General features: G+C 41.3%; 1 protein-coding gene across 4 annotated transcripts in view; it reads right to left on the bottom strand.

The window, feature by feature from the left end:
* The window catches only part of GFOD1 (Gfo/Idh/MocA-like oxidoreductase domain containing 1), a 74,157-nt gene that overhangs the window by 30,046 nt on the left and 23,269 nt on the right, over positions 1–20,842 (bottom strand). Inside the window, exon 1 of one of the 4 annotated variants that reach the window (XM_021301321.2) lies at positions 3,543–8,711. The exons of the other annotated variants lie outside the window; for them this stretch is intronic. The gene's annotated coding sequence lies outside the window, so the exon portion shown is untranslated. Of the gene's footprint in view, positions 1–3,542; positions 8,712–20,842 lie in introns of those variants that run through there. 4 annotated transcript variants of the gene reach the window in all.

Genomic DNA, 20,842 nt, shown 5'->3' with positions numbered 1-20,842 from the left:
GAATCATTTTAGGCCAATTTCCTAAGGAAATAAAGCTCACGGGATCACACTTTGCACATGTTTGTAGGCCAATATGTTTGGCCATCTGACTCCTGATGACTTTTTTTTTCACAGGTTCAATAATTCCACATAGGAAAAAAAAAAAAAAGGTGAAAATGAGGTTTCATTAGTTCTGCTTTTCACAGAACTGCCTGAATCCAGCTCAAGGATATATCAAAACTGCCCATGACCTAAAAGCTAAGACTGTTCTGTCATGCATGCCTTTGCAGGTAAAATGTATTAAAAACACAATGTGCCATGATGATAACGTGGACATCTCAGCACAGAAAGAAAGAAGGAGGTGGGAACTGATGTTACACTCTCATCTACAAAATGCAGTTGTTCGGGGTGGTGTAGGGATTTAAGATTCAGACTGCAAAGGTGCCGGTCCACACACAAGGTGCCAAGAAGAGACAACCTATGTAAGTGGGAAACAGAAAACTATACTAGCACACAGCCTTTCCCTGACCCACCCTGAGAACCACAAGAATGGCTTAAGAGCATCCCAGCCAGCAAAGAAAAACTCGTTAGAGGAAGTCAGTAAGCAGCATCTAGCTGTGGGAGGCTGGACCATCATCTAGATACAATAATCAAAACACTTTACAGACATGGTAGAAACCCAAGCCTGGTAGGATGGAAAGAAACAATTGGTGACCTCTATATGCTGGCAAGAGAACCCACAGAATCAGCCAATACAAGACACTGACCCTTGAGTTAAAGAGGAAAAAATATCACTAAATATTTAAAGAAGGGTTTCAAAGAAGTCTCAGTTATATAAAACAAAAAATCAATGACATTTAATAGCAAATTTTTTCAGCTTGACCTACATCCTCTTTCAGAAAGTCTTGTCTCCTTATACATCACTGCTTTATGAATACAATAAACAATAAAACAAAAATATGACAATCAGGAGCCAAACTCTAGAGTAGATTTATGCAGTCACCGGGTCACAGTAGGCCACACAGGATTTCAATCTGTGGTCAGATGCCAAGATGAGATGCTGTGAGCGTTCAGTGAGAGAAACGGGATGAAATCTCAGGGCTCAGAGTCCACATTCACCAGTTCCCTGCCCCAGATAAAGAAAGACCCAGCACTATTATAACAAAATAGAGCGAAACAGATAAGCATAACTGGTACAAGTACACTGTTTAAGACCAGCCCAGGTAATAATCTACAACTTTAATGAATAAAGGAGTTTAAATGTGTCCCTTAATAGCAAACATTAGTCTGTGTCTGCAAATGAGATGCAAAGGGGAATGAGTTAAAAAACACAAGGCTTTTTCTTCAGCACACAGCAGATTGCCAACTAACCTTGTGTGCCATGGGGTTTTGTTTTGCAAGTTGTGCAGAGGAAGATGAAGTGCAAAACATACAATGATAAGACACCTGGGGAAGGTCTCATAAGCACTACAGCCAGCTTCAAAGCAACCCCGGCTGTGCCAGTGCCATAACATCTGTCAGCGTGTTCAAAGGGAGCTCTTATGGTGCAAGTACAGCGCACACCTATAAGAGAATACACTTTCCCTTCTCATCATGTAGGACGCAGTAGAGATGTGCCACCAGGAACGCACTTCAGAGTAAACAAGAAGTGTGACATCTCCTGTTCATAGTGAGGAAGGCAGTACCGCTATGGGGATCAAGGACAGCACAACGTGCAAACTGCCTGGTGGGAAGTGACATATTTGTATCATAACTGAAAGACAACCTAGCAGGTTTCTTGGAAAAGCACTAGAAGCCTTCATTTCCCAGTTTCCTCGATAAGCACAGACACAAAGGAGTGGGAAAATGTTTCTAGCAGTCCCTATTACCCACAGGTCATGACTTGCTGGGGTTAGAGCTGTGCAAATACACAAGTCTGAGGCTTCTACAATCAACCAGGAAACTGTTAACAAATCATTTTTTGTGAGGAAAGTAGAGCAGGATGGGGCAAGCAAAAGCACACTCATAATTCTACACTGCATCTCACACTAAAAGAAACAGACTTTTTCTCCAGACCAGTGAAATTGTTTTCAAACAGAGCCTCAGAGGTGCAAGTGAATATAGCATCCAACTCTGGTGGGTCAGTTTCTGCTAAACCAACATGAATCTTATCGAGAAGGAAAAAAAAACAGCACATTGTGACTAAGCTGGTCTTACCTGGCACATGAGGCATCACCCACTGCAACTTCCTTTAAGCCTTTCCAGGTTGTCAAGTGGCATGAAACACACAGCCAAAACCCATCAGGTGATGCTGTAATGCCTTCACATTCCTTTCAGTGGTGGGCACTGAGAAAAACCACCCAGTGGCATGTCTTCATCACTACCTCTCTGGGCTGAATAAGACTAAAGGCAAAGCTCGAGAGCTCCACGACTCTCACCACCGTGCAGGATGCACCAAGCACACAGGGTCCTGCACAGCAACTTGCTCTCTGCTCACATAGCCAGATATGACAAGGAGATAACCAGCTCCCTGTCAGTTGCGCCCAATGAACTTCAACATACTTCCCAAAACCAGAAAGACACCTGTGTCTTTTTCATAAAACACCAGAAGATGTGGGTGAGATATCCCCTCACAAGAAGGGTTATTACAATCCCAAAAGGGCAGGATGCATGCCTGTACTTGGGCTGGTGAGGCCACACCTCAAATCCTGAGTTCAGTTTTGGGCCCCTCACTACAAAAAAGACATTGAGGTGCTGGAGAGAATTCAGAGGAGGGCAACAAAGCTGGTGAGGGGTCTGGAGCACAAGTCTGATGAGGAGCAGCTGAGGGACCTAGAGCTGTTTAGCCTGGAGAAAAGGAGGCTGAGGGGAGACCTGATCACTATCTACAACTACCTGAAAGGAGGTTGTAGCATGGAGAGTGTTGGTCTCTTCTCCCAAGTAAGAAGTGACAGGATGAGAAGAAATGGCATCAAGTTGCACCAGGGGAGGTTCAGATTGGATATCAGGAAAAATTTCTTCACAGGAACAGTTGTCAGGCATTGGAACAGGCTGCCCAGGAAAGCGGTGGAGTCACCACCCCTGGAGGCGTTTCAATGACATATAGATGAGTTTCTTAAGGACATGGTTTAGAGGTGAACTTGACAATGCTAGGTTAATGGACTTGATGGTCTTAAAGATCTTTTCCAACCGAAACCATTCCATGATTCCATGCAGCACCTATGCCTAACAATCTATTCTATTTACAGACAGCATGTGCTCCAACCATAAAAGAAGTTGCTGCCTTCCTTCTATCTGGAAGATGACCCAAAGACCAAAAGAGCAGCCAGAAGTCCTGGGCAAAGCAACTCAACAATGTGCACAGAGCTCCTTAGAGCCTTCCATACAACTGCAGGGCAGAACAGAAAAAAACTGAGAAATCAAAGGAAATGGTAGCTACAGTCCATCTGTACCTAAATCACTCAAAGAAGAGACCATCCTGTTTTAATTTATCCTCTTGGTCCTCAAAGACAGCACTCAAATCAGAGAAGGAGAAGAACTACAGAAGGGAGGGGGGGGGGGAAAAGGCACATTCATTTACTCACCAGACTTGGGTGGAGGCACAGGGTTTGTGATCAAATGGTACACATACAGAAATCTGTGAAAGACTAACTGTAGGGAAGCAGAAAATGGAGTCAAGATAGCTACAAAAGCTGCTTATGCTCTTGACTTCATAAATCATAAAGCTAGCTGTTTGGAAAGAGAATAATGGTTCTCTTTTTATTTCCCACTCAAAAGAAGCCACTGTCATTTCATCTGGGTCACCGCTGCCTACACAGGGGCAGGTTTCCTTCTGCATAATTTGGTTACTTATAAAAATCTCTGTGCACTTTCATCAATACCAACCACAACATCCTGTGGAATAGTAGATAATCATTAATGATTTGTACAGCTCATGAAAAGAGGCACAGAGAGACTGCAAGACCTGGGTTCACTTTTCTGCCATCACAAAGTTAAGCGTCTAATCTAAACTTACAATCCAGAATTCCTCTGGACTCGAGAGAAATACACACCACCAGGAAGCTATTTACCTTATCTAATTTAGGCACACATTTTAGGATGGTGCCCATCTTTCTACCATATACAAAAAGCCTTAGTAACCAATCAAGACTAGATACATAACTTTTAGAACACATGCCTAAACACATATTGTCTGAAGTTAATCAAGACACTACAAAGGATACAGAAAATCAATAGCAGGACAAAAAAGTTAATTTGCGTCTCCCAAATCTCAAGCTAATGGGCAAAACTATTAGAAAGACACCACATTATTTCATAACACCTATTGGCACATTTGTGCCTGGTACCAGAAGACACCTGTAAGAGAAGCATGGTTGAAAGTCACCAACACTGATGCTCGTTTCATAAAAGCAAGTTTTTCAGTCAGGCTAACCAGCCTACAAGATGCCTACATCCCAAAGCACACAGCATTAGCGCCAATCCCTTGCGCCCTGTGGGAGTCACTGGGTGGCTCAGTATTTTTGGGGTGCCACAAACAGGGCAGCTCAGATTTGCAGTGGTTCTGTAGGATGCTCACTTTGACAGCTGAAAGGCAGATGTCTGGCAAGTATAATAATAAACAGAGATTATCAGTTCAAGTTCAAGCCTAAAAAGAGAACTTAGAAATGCTAATCCATGTGAAACATTAAATTCTTGTATCTTTGCCAATGTTTTAATCTGAGTTAGCCAAGCCAAGCTAAAAACCACATCTCAGCAGGCACAGAAAGATGCTCCCTATAAGTGGAGGCCATGAAAAAGGCATTGGTCTGAGCTACCGCATGACTTGCCTCTCTGGCTGGGGACGGTCCAATTAGAAATCTGAAGGGTGGATCAGGCAGAGAGAACAACGAGGATTTCATTAATTGGGGAGATGATGTGCTGGCAGAGCAAGCTGAGGGAAAGGACAGGACTGCAGTCAGGCTTTGCAGTTCTCCTCTGTGACATCCCCATGTCTGACTTATTATCAATGGGCAGCTGCTGCAGAAATGGAAGCGATACCAAAACGACAACTCTATTAAAGGGGCAGATGGTCCTATGAGCAAATGTTTCACCAAGGACTGGGTAGATATCAGACTCATTTCTCAATGACTCAAAAGTGACAGCTGATGTCCCATGAGATGAAATTTAAGAGTGTTACTGTACTGTGTAGCTAGGGGCCAGGAATATTCTTGACTATGCCCTGACTTAAAAATATAATGAAGCTGGTCCAAACACAAGTCTATCAGTATGGTTAGAATCCTTGGTAGCAGCTTTTATGACAGTGATAGTTGAAATGTGCCATTTTGGGAAGGCAGCCAAACTGCTTATATGTGGAGTGCAGCTGCACAGTAAAGCCACTGCAGCTTCTTGGATGGATTATCATTCATAATGAAGAGGGAAAAGGCAGAAAAATGAATGAAAGAGGTGCCAAAGTAGACTATATTTATCCTAGAAAATGTGTTGCTCTTCCTAAAACACTGGAAATCAGATTCATAAGACAAAGTTTAATGGACAAAATGTTGACTGTAAATTACTTATCCTGTTACCTTGATAGAAAATGTTGAAATTCAAACTAAATATTGATGTATACTGTCACTTCTCTGTACACATAAAGGACTGAAGATGCCAACAAGTACTGTGATGCCTTTCACACATAACACTTCTTTCAGTTTTCTCCTTGCCAATCAGTAAATCCAATTTCATACATTCATTTATAGATTCCAGTAAAAAACATGGATATCCTTGGAGCACAGGTCAGTAGGGTAAAACCTCACTGCTGATCTCTGGCAAGAATAGTGGTCTCTAAGGCTTTAAAAAAACCCCCAAACATCTACCAAAACCAAGACACAACTATCCAGCTTCAAAGCATGCAAACAACAGAGAATGTAGGAGTTAAAATTCACACAAAGCTGATCACACAGGAAGAACTTGGGATATTCCCTCACTGTTTCAGTGAGCATTGCCAAAAAGTGATAGTCCTTACTAGACAAAGTCACCCCTTCAGGGTTAACTCTTCATCTGCAGGGAACAATGGCACAAAGCTTGGCAAAAAATAATTCTCGCTAAAAAATGGATCATGAGATTTAAAAATCCTTACCCCCGTAGTCAACGTTCAGGGACCCTTCAGATCCATTCCTAATCTTCACCTACGTAAAACAATATCTCAGTCTATCTGTAAATTTTGTACACAAAAAGGAAATTCAGTCTTTCCACACAATTACACCCAGCCTTCACTCTACCATTTTAAGGCACTGATATTTATATCAGCAAAATACAAGACTTAAAAAAAAACCAAACAACAAAGTACCTCTATATGCACACATGTATGCACACACCTAAGCATCATGGGTTTCCAAGGCAAGGATGCTGCTTGCTTCCCTGAACAGTCGCTGCAAATTCATGTGATTGCTCTTGGCAACACTACAGCTGGAAGTGCTGGGAGGGTTGGGACCATGTGTTAAACCATTTTATTCACAAAGTGTGAGGTAGTGCTATGTTATTCCGACCCGCCCTATCTCTGTTTTTCTGTAATGTGACATTACTATTTACAGTACAAAATATCAAGTACATTACAAACTGCTGTTATTATTTCAGTGTTTTACAAACATATTTCCATCTCTGTGCCCAGTGAATATCTTAACTGGCAACCGTGATGGTCCTCTGGTGCAGGAAATTCTTCAGGGCTTTGGTTCCATCTTCAAGTTCAATCTCCACAAGCCTACAGGCCTTCCAAGTACTGAGGCCATCTCTGGTTTCTGCATTTAAAGAAAGATAAGGTGGAAACATGTACACAGAGAGGCAACTGCAATGATTAAGGGGACAGAGGAGATCCTTCACCAAGACGGACTGAAAAGGCTGGGGGTCTCCAGCTTAAAAAGCAAAAGTCTGACAGAGGTATGATCAAGATTTACAAAATTATGAAGATAGTGGATAAGGTACTCATAGAACTGTTTTTTCACTCAGTTCAGTATTATTAGATGTGGGAGGTATTCACCAAAACTAGCAGGAAATAATTTAAAATTAATAAAAGATGGTACGTTTCTGCTGAGACAGCAGTGAATTTCTAGAATTTGTTGCCACAGTGATGACCTGTAACGTCTGCCACAAGCAGACAGCATCAGCAGGTTCAAAAAGGGATTAAACAAATCCAAGGACAACAGGTCAATAAACAAACAGTACAAGGAACAGACAAGGATGCTCCTCCTAAAATCCCCAGTACAACAGAGGTAGATGCAGGAGAGTGCAGGGGAGCGGGCTGCAGACAGGGGCTACCCTCCCTGATCAGCACATCCTCTGGGCAATGTTGGAGAAGAATCCAGGGCCAGACACAAGCGTTGTGATGTCTCAGTTGGGCATTTATCTTTTTATGCCAGATTGCTGACTGCTGACTTGCAGCAGTGGGTGTTCTATAAGTCTTGAGTAATAGGCATCCAAAAAAAAAAGGCTGCAGCCAATATTAATGAAACCTACTGAAGAATAAGGCTAAGAACGTTTTCTCTGTTTATCATGTCCCAGGGGAGTGAATTCCCTGGCAGATGAGCACTCTTTTATACAAGCATGTATTTGTAGTTATTTCACTTTCACAGCACTAAGAATCCTGGTGAACTCCCTTTATGAGTCCCCCTGACAGGCTGATGCCCTTCCCTCTTCAAGCCTGTTTTTAATCTTAAGAATCTCAGCTCACCCACTTCTCCACCAAGGCTTGCTTTTATTATTCTGCACAGAGACCAGCTTATAATGCAGTAGCCTGAAAGTTCAGTGCTACCCTTGAGCGGTCCTCATGACAGCCCGACTTCATGGGAACACATGTTCTTCGTGGCACAGCAACCAGCATCAGGATGATGCTGGAAACATTAATTACAAACACGCCTGCCAGGCATAGAGCTCACATGCTCTGAACAATAAGAACAGAAGGACACTGAGAAGGGACCTCGACAGATGCCATAGGACATGGAAGAACAGTTCCCTTGCTGACTGATCATCACTGATGTTTTTCTGTTGTAACAATTACCTGGCTTGCAAAGCTTTTGTATATGCACTAACATTTTCTAGCCTGTAAAGGAACTGCTTTATGTTTAGTGGCCATCTAGTGATGACTGACATCAGTGACAAGAATAATTTAATTTGGCTCTTCTCACTCTTTCTTTTTAGCTATCTTTCACCTGCATCTGATCTTTTGCTACACTGTTAGGGGCACAGAAACAGGCCAGCAGGAATCTAACTGCCTGCAAAAGACCAAGTCAAGTGAACTTCAACTCAAATATTAGGAAAAAAAAAATCTCCTTTGAGTCTTCTTGTTTTCTATCTATCTACTAAATAGATCTTAAAACTAGAGTTCCACATGTCATTTGATCATATGAACACTCATGTGAAGCTGATTTGTTCACGCTGACAAACTTTACTGTGAAATCCAGTGAGATCCCAAGCATCAGCAAAGGATGAGACTGACTTCTGAGTCATCAGTGAGAAGAGTGTGACCTACTAAACTTGAAAACTCTGATTCTTCTTAACTTTGAGCATCTTACATCTCCACAGATCACTGGCTTGTACTTGTTTTCATGCCTTGCGGTAAGAATGAATAAAGAAACACCTCTTTGGCTTCGAGAATAGAGAAAGTTATTTAAAATGGAATTGACAGCCTTATGCTGTTGCATGGGAACATTCCCCAAACCAGGACAGAGTCCTACTCTGAGGGTATGAAAGTTTGTAACCTGCTACATAACTAGAACACTCCTTAGCCAGCTTAAATCCAACTGCAAAGCCAGTAAGATTTTTCGATTTTGGTTTTTGTGTGTGTGTTTGTTTTGTTTTGTTTTTTGTTTATTTTTGTTTGGGTGTGTTTTTTTGTTTTGTTTTTAATAAAGCAACTGATGTCTCAATAAGTTTGGCACTTGCAGTACCCAAACCAAGGGCAAGTCCCTTTCATTTACTCTCTCCTTGGTCACACCATTGCACCTTCCCTGGTGCCACACTGCCAAAGATGACAAGAATGAGGCCACTCCCTTGAAGAGCAAGTTAAAATACGTAACATCTCCTGTAACTGGTGCCTTAGGCTCCCTAAGCTCCTTGGACACCAGGGAAATACCAACGACTTCCTTTGGATTGCACCTTCACTGAAGAGTGAAGGCCTACTGTACCTTTGTATTGTCCCTAAAAAAATTAGCCAACTATTACAAGAGAATAAAATGAAAAGAGGAGACTTGGCATACATTTACATTTAAAAGCTTTTTAACTTTGCTCTAGGCAGAGAAACATCAGCGTTTCCAAACTATACTCACGGGAGGTCTCTTTGCAGCAAGCAGAGTTGTTCTAAAGTCAGTTTTATCCTACTTTCTGCTACCTCTCCAGTTACTACTCTTGTAGCCCCTCTCCACTATCACCGCAGCTGCACTCTTCCGTGCAGACATAGTCTTCTTGGTCTGCCTAAACAGCACGTAACATCATAACTGGACTTCACACAGGCTTTGAACTTGCCAGATGAAGATGCCATAGCAGGCTTCATTGCAAGGCTTACAAGCCCACTTAGGTGCCCAGGCACATAGCCACCCCCTGCTACCTGGGGCTCAGTGAAGCCCACACTACTATGTGGGAATCAAAAGGGAAGGGAGAGACTTGTATTGAGATAAACACAGTTTAGTAAAATAACAATACTAATACACTACTAGCATATATATTACATATATATATTTTTTTTACATATATATATATATAAATATAAGAGATACACAAATGCAATTCCTCACAAACTCCATCCACACCAAGCAGCCAGTCCCAGGCAGCAGCACCTGGTTCAAAACAGCTGATCCCAAAGACAGAAAAAAGGAAAAAGGGCAGAAAGACCCAGAGGCCTCTGCAAAATGGCAAAAGGCCCAACGAAACATCCCAAACAGAACTCCCCTAGCTCCAACAAAAAAAGAAAAAAAAAAAAAAAAAAAAGAGAGAGAGACCAAAGGATCCCAACTCTCCTTACACATGAAGCATGACACTAATGGTATGGAATACTCTTATTGATCAGTCTGGATGTCAGTCAAGCTCTGGCCCATCCACGCCCCCCTTCCTCAATATCTCACACCTGTGGGCAGAGCTCAGAACCTCCTTGGCTCTTGGACCGGAGCAGTTATAAACATTAACTCTGTGCTGGGGTGTTACCTCTTGTTCTCAAACTAAGTCCAAATAATGGCCATGCCAGCTATGAAAAAGAAAAGTTTCTCTAACTGCATGAAGAAAATTAACTAAATTTCAGTCAAACCAGCACACCACACTAGAGGGCTGTCATCCCTGGGCAGGACTGCTGCAAAAGGTCGGGCTTTTAGAAATACCAGCACGTGGCAAATTACCGCTTCTGCCTGAAGAAGCAGTGACCCACTGCTGTCATCATCATCAATAGCTGAAACCTTCTGTAGTATACATGAAAGGGGAAAAAAAAAGAAAAAAAAAAGAGATTAAACAATTTTTTTTGTTCCTCCCATTTTCTGTTTCTGCATCTGAGGCCACTCCATTCATTAGCAGCATGGCTTCCAAAAGCTTGTGTGCAGGGTTTTCATGTAGCAACATCAGCAAGAAAGGCATCTTAAAAACAACACAGGAATGCGACAAATAAGAGTGTTAGCCATCTGAGAAAGGAGCTGCTTTCTTGCACTGTGTTTACAGGATACACTGAGTTCACAGTGGGCTCCCATATGCTAACAGAGTGCCAGTATAATAGTTGGTAACCCAAAAACACCAGTCAAGGGCGAGCCATTAACTTGTATTTACCAACTTGACTCACTTCCAAAGATATCATGCCCCTTCGGTAACAGGATAAGACCCTTCTCCTTCCCTTCAGAGCACTGTCAGGGTGTGAAGAGAGCCAGCACCCTCTCACACCATGTAAAAGTTGTCACCTGCCACTCTTCCCGTCTCACAGCTCCTCAAGTCACTCATTTCTGTTCACAGAATGTATCTTCCAGACAAAATCAAAAGTGATTTACATCTCAGGAGGGAGCCTGCGTCCTTCCAGGCACTACTGACTCCCTTCCTTGTATTTAAACAAAAGATATTCCCCAAAAGCTGCATAGAGAAAGGGGCTCTGTGTTTTTTCTGTGGTTTGCTCACAGAAGTCTCTTCCTGGAAGCATGCAGGGCTCATGCTGAGGCCGCTCTTGTTGGAAATACAGACACAACATAGCTCCCAATGATTTAGCACATATTGTCTGCATGTATATGAGGTGATAAGTAATTTAGTTCTACATTGCTTCACAGACTCTTGCAAATGCACTGCCCCAAAAATGTTCTAATGATAAAACTAAACCACAAGAATGGCTGGAAAGTTTCCTGCTCTTTCTTCCAGCATCAAGATATGTGTTTCTGTGCTAAAATTTAACTGATTTTGTTTAACTTACAATTTCCTCCTGGCTTAGCTTTGTGCTCAATAATGTCATAAGCTCTCAGAGCAAGGAAAATATATACACACACACTTCAAATACAGTTGTTTTGGCCTTGAAAGGAGTCTACGGATGCTATGCGAAAATAAATAACAAACTTTAGATTACTGACCTGAACTTGGTCTGTGGCAAATCTCCCTGCTCCTCACAGCCAGGGGAGGCAAGAGAATGACTGCTATCCAAGGCTAAAACATTTTACAAGAGACAGCATAATCCAGGACTGACCACATCATATGCTTCTACATCCTGCCAGTCCCTGCATACTACAAAAGCTTCCAAAGAATAAACACACACCAAAAGAAATAGGGCTAACTATGAGAGTACTAAATACCCGTGTTCCCTGAGCTCACGCCAGATGCTGTCTGCTTTTACAAGTGATGTCTTGGAAACAGAGAAGGTACATACTGGGGGAATGCCACACACTAAAACACAAAAGCTGTAAGCACAGCCTGATTTAGCTCAACAAGATAGAAGAAATGAAGAGCAACCTCCCCAAAACCCTTCTGGACGTGGATCAGACATCAGCATAATAGGGCAGCGCACCAGCAAGGAAACAATAAACATTTCTTCCCTGTGAGACAGAGTTGAACACATCAACGCTGAATTTACACGAACATTAATGTTAATTTCCCTGTTTAGTTACTAGAGCAGAGTGTTTCTTGGCAATTCCCAAGCAGCTTTTGTTGTTTGTTTTCCAGCCGCTCTGCATCTGAACTGTTAAGCTGATGCCTCACACACAGTAGATCTTTTCAGGCAGAGCAAAGACCAGTTATTGCTGGGGACAGGGTAACCTGAAGGCTGAGGAGGACATTTTCACTTCCACACCTAGATAACAACCAAACACTGGTAAGGCTTCTGTAAGCAAGAAGCAGGAATGGCAGGCAAAGACACTGCTGCATTTGCTTTTTCCCCAACTTGTTTCCTGCTGGATCTCAGAGAGGACAAATCACTATGCCCGATAACAACTCTACAGTAGTTTTGTTCAAGGGGAAGAATAAATTCGTTTTACTGTGCCAAATTCTGGTTTGGAAAATTACCCTTTACCTACCCATGAACTTCCCCATAATGACAGCAAGCGTACAACTCCCTTCCTTGGCTCAGCAAGCATGGGCAGCACTTCTTTGTGCTGCTCAACAAGCAGCACCTTTCAGTACTGAAAAGCCAGCATTTCAGAAATTGGTGAAAGAGCTCCCACTGTCAATGAAAAAAATAAAATCAGAAATACCCTCATAAATCAAAATATGCTCTAAAAAAAAAGTATTTTCCAGATCCAAATGAATTATTAGAAGGATTCATACTGAATGCAATTCACCATAGTGTGAATTGTAACAGCAGAATGCATTTGGCTCTTGCTGAAAAAAACTTAAGCATCACCTGCCCCAGTTGTTTTTCCCACAAATATTTGTCCTTACATCTACATATATAGATTGGAAGGGAACCATCCCTTCAGTTTGAAGCGATGTCTACATACAGTGGTTATTGTTTGCCTTTTGAAATTGAACTGCACTATAAGAACAGCTGGCAAGACTCCACCATCATCAGTAACACTAGAAGAATTAAGATACAGGAATGAACAGTTATAACAATGGAAGGGTTAGGTGTTATGAACTCCTCTAATGTGTTAGGAGAATTGCTCATTGACATGACCCTTCATTAGTTCTTTTTATCTAATGAATGCTATTGATTTCTGTACAGAGCCCAAACACTTGATCGTATCTTATTTTATTCTATTCTACCTATAACACCACTTACTCCTACCCGATGCCTTCTTTTAAATTAATGGGAAAGTGTAACATTAGAAGTCAACACTTTCAGGAGTAACCACTGATTTTGGATGATTCTGAATTTGAGAGCCTATCATGGAAGCCTCCAGCACAGTTGCTTCAGGAGCTTTGTGTGATAAAACGAGTGCACATGTTTCAGCAATCCTTGAAATCAGGCCCAGAGGATCCCTCTTCTTCCTTACTATTCCCCTGAAAAAGGAATGCTACTGCCCATGGAGCTCCGCTTGTAAAAGTGGAAGTCACCAGAAAAGCCACAAAGCTGTCTGAGGACTCTGCAGCTTCCTCCGGGTGGAAGTTACCCAGATGTCCCATTGATGGGCAGCTTTTTCTAAATCTAGGGATTAGACAGAATCATCTGTTCAAGTCCAGTCCATGTGTAACTGAGCTACCAGCCTCCAAACTTATACTAACTTCAAGTGCTTACCTCCTGCCCCCCCCCTTTTTTTTTTTTTCACTAATTACAATGAAATAGTCCTGTGTTACTGTCAGTGATGTATTAACATAATAGAGCATATCCTCTTTGATTCTCCAAGGTCTTAAATGACTCAACCACTTTAGTTTATATGCACAGAGACACTTTCTATGACTATATTTAGTTCTAGAGAGGGTCTGGAAAAGTTATATCACCACTGGAATGAGGAAGTATTTCTCCCCCAACTGGAAACACATGATGATGATGTAAAGGTACTATTTGGAGACCGCTATTTATATGGTTGTTTCCTGAATCTTAACATGACTCAGAATCTTGAGATGTAACGTGGTGCCACCACCGTCGTCTGTGGGAATTGCTGCCAGAGTTTCGCAAAAGCTTAACTACACCAACTTACAACAGCACCATGAAGCAAGGCTGAGCATGGATAGTGAAATTTAAAGACTTAACCAGTTTGTTATCAATGGATTTGAAACCGTATTATTAATGGTAGACCAATGACATAACTCTATGGGAAACTGCCAACAATTGCAGTATAATAAATATGCAAGTGCAGTTAGTGCAGAGTGAAATCTGATTACACTAATTACTGCTCGTTGCAATTATTCTGCTTTTATGGATCAATAACTGCTTTCCCAAAGCAAATTGCTGCTGCTTCTTGACCAGTCTGGTATTTCCGTGATAATCAGTTTTGTAGAAGTACTTTCTGTAAGGTTTACAAAGGCAGATGAGATCCAGCTGCTGAACAAGCTCCCAGAAGCAAATCATCTGAACTCAGCCTGAACATTTCCTGAAAGGATTGCAAACCTTTTCACTCAGACAAGAACACACCTCCAGTAGAGGGAACGGCATTCAACTACTTCCCTTTCTTTTTACCTCTAAAAGGAAAAAAAAATAAAACAAAAAAAAAATCAACTAGAACACAACTCTGTACTCTGAGAGAAAATACCCAGAAGTCCTAAGACTATGAACAGTCTGTTTAACATAGCAGGCTGAGGAAGAACATGGCAAAGGTTCAAGAGAGGAAGGAAAATAAGAATCAAAATGTCACACAAAGTGTCAGTGCTCACACTGAACTACACCAAACTCATTAGAAACAGCAGTAAGGTAACCTGGCATCAGCATTCCTAATTTGCTATTAGTACACCTAACAGATCTTGATCACTCTTGCAAAACCAAGGCAAAATGCAGCAGCAAATACAGAATCTTTTAAGATGAAAAGATTCCTTGTGCAGATCATCCTCCAATAACTCTGAGGTGCTATGTGGATCTCTAAATATGATCCTCTGTTTCTGCTCCAGCCTTGTTTCTGGAAGTCACCCATATCTGTCTTTAACAACTGGATTATACTATGTACCATAACACTCTGGCTACCAGCACAGGGACAAAGCAGAGCACAGACTATCCCATCAAAATGGCAGCAGCTTCATGCCTGCTTTGCACACAGCAAAACAGTGAATCAAGCCATGTTCATAGTTTATATTTGACTAACAGATTATTCACTTCTTAGAAAGTTTAATATTTAATGAAATCACAGGGTAATGAAACAGTGCTACATCGCTCACTTCTTAAAGGCAGAAACTCCCATTGATTACAGGAGCAGGTGAGATGCCTGAACACAAGATAGCAGAAAGCACAGTGAATATTGCCTTGACAGTGGGTTTTTATTTTGTGGTGTTTGGTTTGGGATTGTTTGCTTGTGGGTTTGTTTTGAGTTTGTTGTTGGTTTTTTCTTCCCTTCAGTCATTCCAGCAGGAGGTGTATTTGCTTCCAACAAGGACAAAAAGAGCTGGGGTAAAAACACCACAGACCACCCTGGAAATCGTTTAAACTTCAGGACAAATGGGAAATAGAGACCAGCTACCAAGAAAATCCTCATATTGCCACACCAGTGAGGAGCTCTCTCTGAACACATACAGCTAAATGAGCCATATGGCCCTGGATTCTCCATGGACACCATGAACATCAAGGGTTCATTGTCACAGCCCAGAATGGTCTCACATTTCTGCTGTCACACAACAGTCCCCACACCAGCCCCCCAATTCTTCCCTCATAGTCCCCAGCCTGCAAGAAAAACCCAGGACAGGTCTTGCTGCTGCACCCTGTTCAGCATCCCTATGAAGATCCAGTATCACTGACACCACCAGCACCATATTAAGCATATTGAGCTTGAAAAGAGAAATAGAGCCAAGCTAGTACTTTCACTGGGTGCAGGGTTATTGAAAATCATTTTTCAAAACATCTGCTTATTTACTTCTTTAGTATGAAATATGACTTTTACACTAAAATTGCATTTCCTCAGCCTAAGTCTGCTATCAGTATAAATGTTCAAGGTTTTACATTGTGCAAAGGTACATATGTTTCAGCCTTCAGAAAATAGCTTTCCTTGCTCCTATTCCCCTTTCTTGTCAAGTTTTGACAATCAAAAACTTCAGCTAGCTGCAAGATATCTGCAACATAATCACAACCAGAAGTGCCCCATTAGCCACTGTTTGGTTGCTGAGTCCCCTCTCCAAAATACTTAGTTTAGGAGGCCAGAAAAAAAAAATTTACAACAAACGTATTTTTGTTATTGTTGACTCTTTCACAGAATTAAAGAAAAACAAAAAAAAAAAAAAAAAAAAAAAAAAAAAACACAAAAAAAAAAAAAAAAAAAAAAAAACAAAACCAAACAAAACAAACAACATTGCACTCTTCCATAAATGAGCAGCAGTGCTGGCACTGAGCAATTAATCATCATATAAAGTTCTTGTCTCATTACTGTCACACATGATGTTAATTCAATTGTTTGCCAAGATTAGAATATAACCATTGATTGCTTATATTCCCTATTACACAGACATTGTAACAGTATTAATAGCATCCAGCATCACTAATGTGACCTTACAATATTATAATAGTATTAATACAATTGTTCAGGTTGTCTCTCAAGACCTGTAAAAGCCGTCATTTTGTATGACCCTGTCCAAACTTGGTCTCTCCTGCTTTATTCATGCCCTCCTTAACACTCTCTCCCATGTTCTGTGGTCCTGTTACATACAATACCCTATCAGTTTTAATTCCCCTCTGCATTTTATCTCTGGCTAATTTTATCAGCGGTTTCAACTGTATGCAAACTAATGACACACATACGGACAACTATTTCTAGGCTTCTTACTTTCAGCACTCTAAATTCTTGGCCTGTCTTTTGACCAGAACAACCACATCATGCAGCCATCAGCTCATGTACAACATGATAAAAGGGAATGCTTCACTTACCATCAAATTTTGCCTCCTCTTGCTTTTCATACTGGGGGCAACACAGCTCAGCCCTCTATCACTAGCTGTCATCTTGGATATGCACTTCTTTTGGGTCTACAAACTTTGACTATGCTGAAGGTCTTGCTGAGACAAAGCTTACCATCCTATCTTCTCCTGATTTCCTCAACTCTGCAGGCAACACTATTCTTCCAGACCAAAAACATGCCTCTTTGGAGTTTCATTTGAAAAGAGTTAAGCTAAATAGGAAAATTAGTCTGTTGTTCCAAGAACTACCTGCACATGGAGTAGTTAGTAACAGAAAATGCAATTTAAACTCGCAACTTTAGCCTATGTTAAACCAGAGGGGCAGACAGGACATCCTGTGCATTTCCCCCCGGCTCCCCCCTAACATCTGTACAGTTCTTCCTTTCTCAGGCATCTGGCACCAGACATCTCAGTGACTCCAACATTGCTTTCCCCAGTCCCGAGATAAAGAGAAGCTTGTTCTCTCCCACACAGGTGGTTTCGGCAAAGATCACAGCCCAAGCCTGTCACTATCACCTCACTCACTCCACACATTCTTGCAAACTTACCTCTGGTTTCAAGGCTTTCCATCACTTACATTCACCCTATCTATCATTCTTCACTATTGAGGCATCGATTCCTGCTTCTGATCATGCCACAAAGCCATCTGCTGTCACCCAACTATCAGATTTTCCAACAAGCGTTTTTGTGCTTTCTTTCTTCCGCCTTTCCTACCACTACTGCTCGTCTCCTCCAGTTTTCTCTGTGTCAACTTCTCAGTGCCACCTACATCAGAACTGACGTCTGGCTCTTGAAAATATTATGCCCTTGTCTTCCCTGTACTCCCCCATGTACCATCTATACCCATCTGTTATAGATTAAATTCTATCAAGATGAAAAGCTCAGACACAATCAGCTTTCCGCTCTGTGCTGATGCAGTCAGTACCTTAGCACAGTGGAGTCCTGCTCGTGTGCCAAATATGGGCTATGGTATGGTAATGTGTAACACGATCATTTTTTGTATATATGTACCACATAATGCATGGTAACACAGTGCAGATTTAACATATGGCCACACGCATCTTCACTTTTTGTGGATGCAAGTAGTTTGTGTACCAAAAGAGACAAGAGGTAGAAGCAAGTGAACAAAATACACCACTGCTTTTCCTATTTGAATGTCAAACTGAAATTTTAAAGTTAGATAAATATTTTAGAATACAAGCATCCTAATTTAGTTTATTAGTAGCCACCCACAGAAATAGGAAACAATTTTAGTCTGGACTCTGGAGTCATTCTTAAAACCTTTCCCAAGCACTCACAGATTCCCCAGTCCATCTGTTGTGAAAACAGATATAACTGTATTATGCTTTATTCCACCCTTCTTACAGAGAGAAACTACACTGGCATAAACCACCTTCAGAACTAACCGGCTGCACCAGTATTGTTTCTGTTAGTATAACTACTTCAGGTTTCATAACAGCTTAAGAAATAAAAGTCAAGCTGGAGTTCAGCCCATTGAGTCAAACTCATGCACAATATCACCATATGTAATCACCACCCTGAATGAGAATAATCAAGAAAGCCTGCATGGGGGTTCCCACCTCTAATCTACCTTATTTTAAGTTTTGTCTCCATTTTAAAGATGAGCAGTTGTAACACATTCTGGAGCCATGCTTGATGTGCCCCTCACACCTCTGGTGACAGCACCGTACCTCCATTCTCAGAGGTCACATCTACACCACAAAGCAGATTATGACTTCTGCATGTACTGACACACTTAAGTGTTACTCTAGCAGCAATAGCAATGAAATTACAGCAGCACAGACCGTCACAGACCAAAGGATGCCTGGTGACTTTACACAGGATGTGCTGGTGCCTGTGCTACTCCAACTTCACCGTTGCTGAAGGCAACCTGGCTATGTTAGGGCATGCAGGGCAACTAGACGTTGTATTTGGATATGTCAGGGCAGAAAACTGTGACTCTCAACCAGCTTCTGTTCCTGTTGTGCTCCTGCATTCTGTACTGGAAAGCCTGGGCCTTCCGCTGCTGTGTTCCAGAATGCTTGAGATGCAAGAGCCATTTCTCCTGCCTGAAGTACAGAGAAAATCATCTTTGTCTCTGCACATATTGAAAGGATGGCACCACATTCAGATGTAGTCAAACCTGTGGTACAAGAAGGTCCTAAAACATGGCGATGGTACACATGTCAAAAGCCCAATCAATCATCAATGAGAACTTTTTGCTTGTCCAGACATATAAACCAAGCACAGATTAACCAGCTCTGACTGTGCAAGATATTTTTAATCCAGGCTTTTAGGTGACTTAGCAGCATTGGCAAAAGCTTGAATAGCAAAAAAGGTCAGAAAGCAATTTTGCTGCACTGTTTGCTCAGAACTACACAAGCTCTCAGTTACACTTTTCCGGCATGCACCAGTGAAGTGGTAAGAGCTTTAGCATGGTTCACTGCCCAGAATGCAAAATAAAACTAAAGAACAGAAAGTCTGATGAAGTTCCAGGATATATCTCTCACCCCTTAAGGCTCCTGTAACACTCAAAAACTTAATTTTAAAAATTAACAAAAAAAACCCCACACAAACACACAAGAAAATGTGCTTGAAAGCTTGGAGTTTTTTTTCCCCCAACTTCATCAGTTAATCAAATAGAAGATATTTTGTGTTCTACAGGCCTTGGATCACCTTCAACCACTATTACTGCACACTGCCAGTAAAACAAAGCATTTGCAGTAAAATACTTTAAATTATACGCCCAAAGTGCATGCAATTCTTAAAGGACGATGGTCTCCCTTTCTGTATACACATACACACGCATATTTGTATTTTCTAGAGAGATCAAAGTTAATGCTTTTATAAAATCCTTTGTTTGTCAAACAAATCAGCCATATTGTAGTTTAGAATCACTTATTTGCTTCAGCATGAGGCCATTAGGAACTTATGTGTGAAATGAAACTGCCAATATACATACTTTTATTAATCATCTAATTCTTACGTTCAACCACGAAAGACTAAGCATTTATCTGCTGAAGTTCATTAGCACATGGGGAGCATGTGTGTAGCAGAATTCCATACACTGTAGAAAGATAAGCTGAAGTGATCCAAAATTGAACTAAAAAAAAACAAAACAAAACAAACCCACACCTATCTGGGCCCTACCAAAGTCTCTCGTGTCTTTTAGAGGGCAAAAACAGCAGCAGAAGTGGGGAAGCTTCACTCATTCAGGCTACAAGTGCTGAATAATGACCCTGTCCTTCTACCAAAAGCTTACACAGCTGAAAGAGTTAAGCTTGCAATGCTGGCTGAATAACAGATTCCCTATAAATTAGAACATATTATCGGATGCCAATAGAACGACCCCCTTCAGAGATATTAAGTATTATAAGCCCAACTTTCACCTACCCCAAGTCCCCTTCACTACATTCTCCTAAGTCTAAATCAGCTTTAAGTGCTAATATACTTACTACAGGATCATTTTAAAGCATTTTTACAGTAGGAAGAGGCACAGTAGTATAAATGAGATTCATGTTCTCATATTCTACCTCAGTTTCAAGCACATAAACATCCATAAAACCACTGTGCATTTATGGAAAAACTGCTAACAAGCAAAGAGTTCAAGACCAAAATACCTGATCACAAGCTCAGTATTGGCACTAACAGAGACTTCAGCTTCAAACAACAATCACAAATATCACATTATAACACTGCTAGGATCTGTGTACTCCATTAGAGGCCCAACAAAAGGCAATGATAGCATGCTTGTGTGTCAGACAAGAAAAGCATCTGGAGATCTCCATGGGAAGAATGCATGCACAGGCAAGAGGCAGAAACTGGCCATCAAAAGGCAAGTTTAGGGTTTCATAAAACACAGTAGGCCTAAACTTAAAGCCTAAATGGCCACACTGTTTTATTGAACGCACATAAAACCTGTATTACTCTGATACCATTTGGTTT

This window comes from Columba livia, chromosome 2 (genome assembly GCF_036013475.1).
Source record: "Columba livia isolate bColLiv1 breed racing homer chromosome 2, bColLiv1.pat.W.v2, whole genome shotgun sequence".
Lineage (NCBI taxonomy): Eukaryota > Metazoa > Chordata > Aves > Columbiformes > Columbidae > Columba > Columba livia.
The sequence above is the reverse complement of the archived record's forward strand: the minus strand, read 5'-3'. Positions and strand labels throughout refer to the sequence as shown.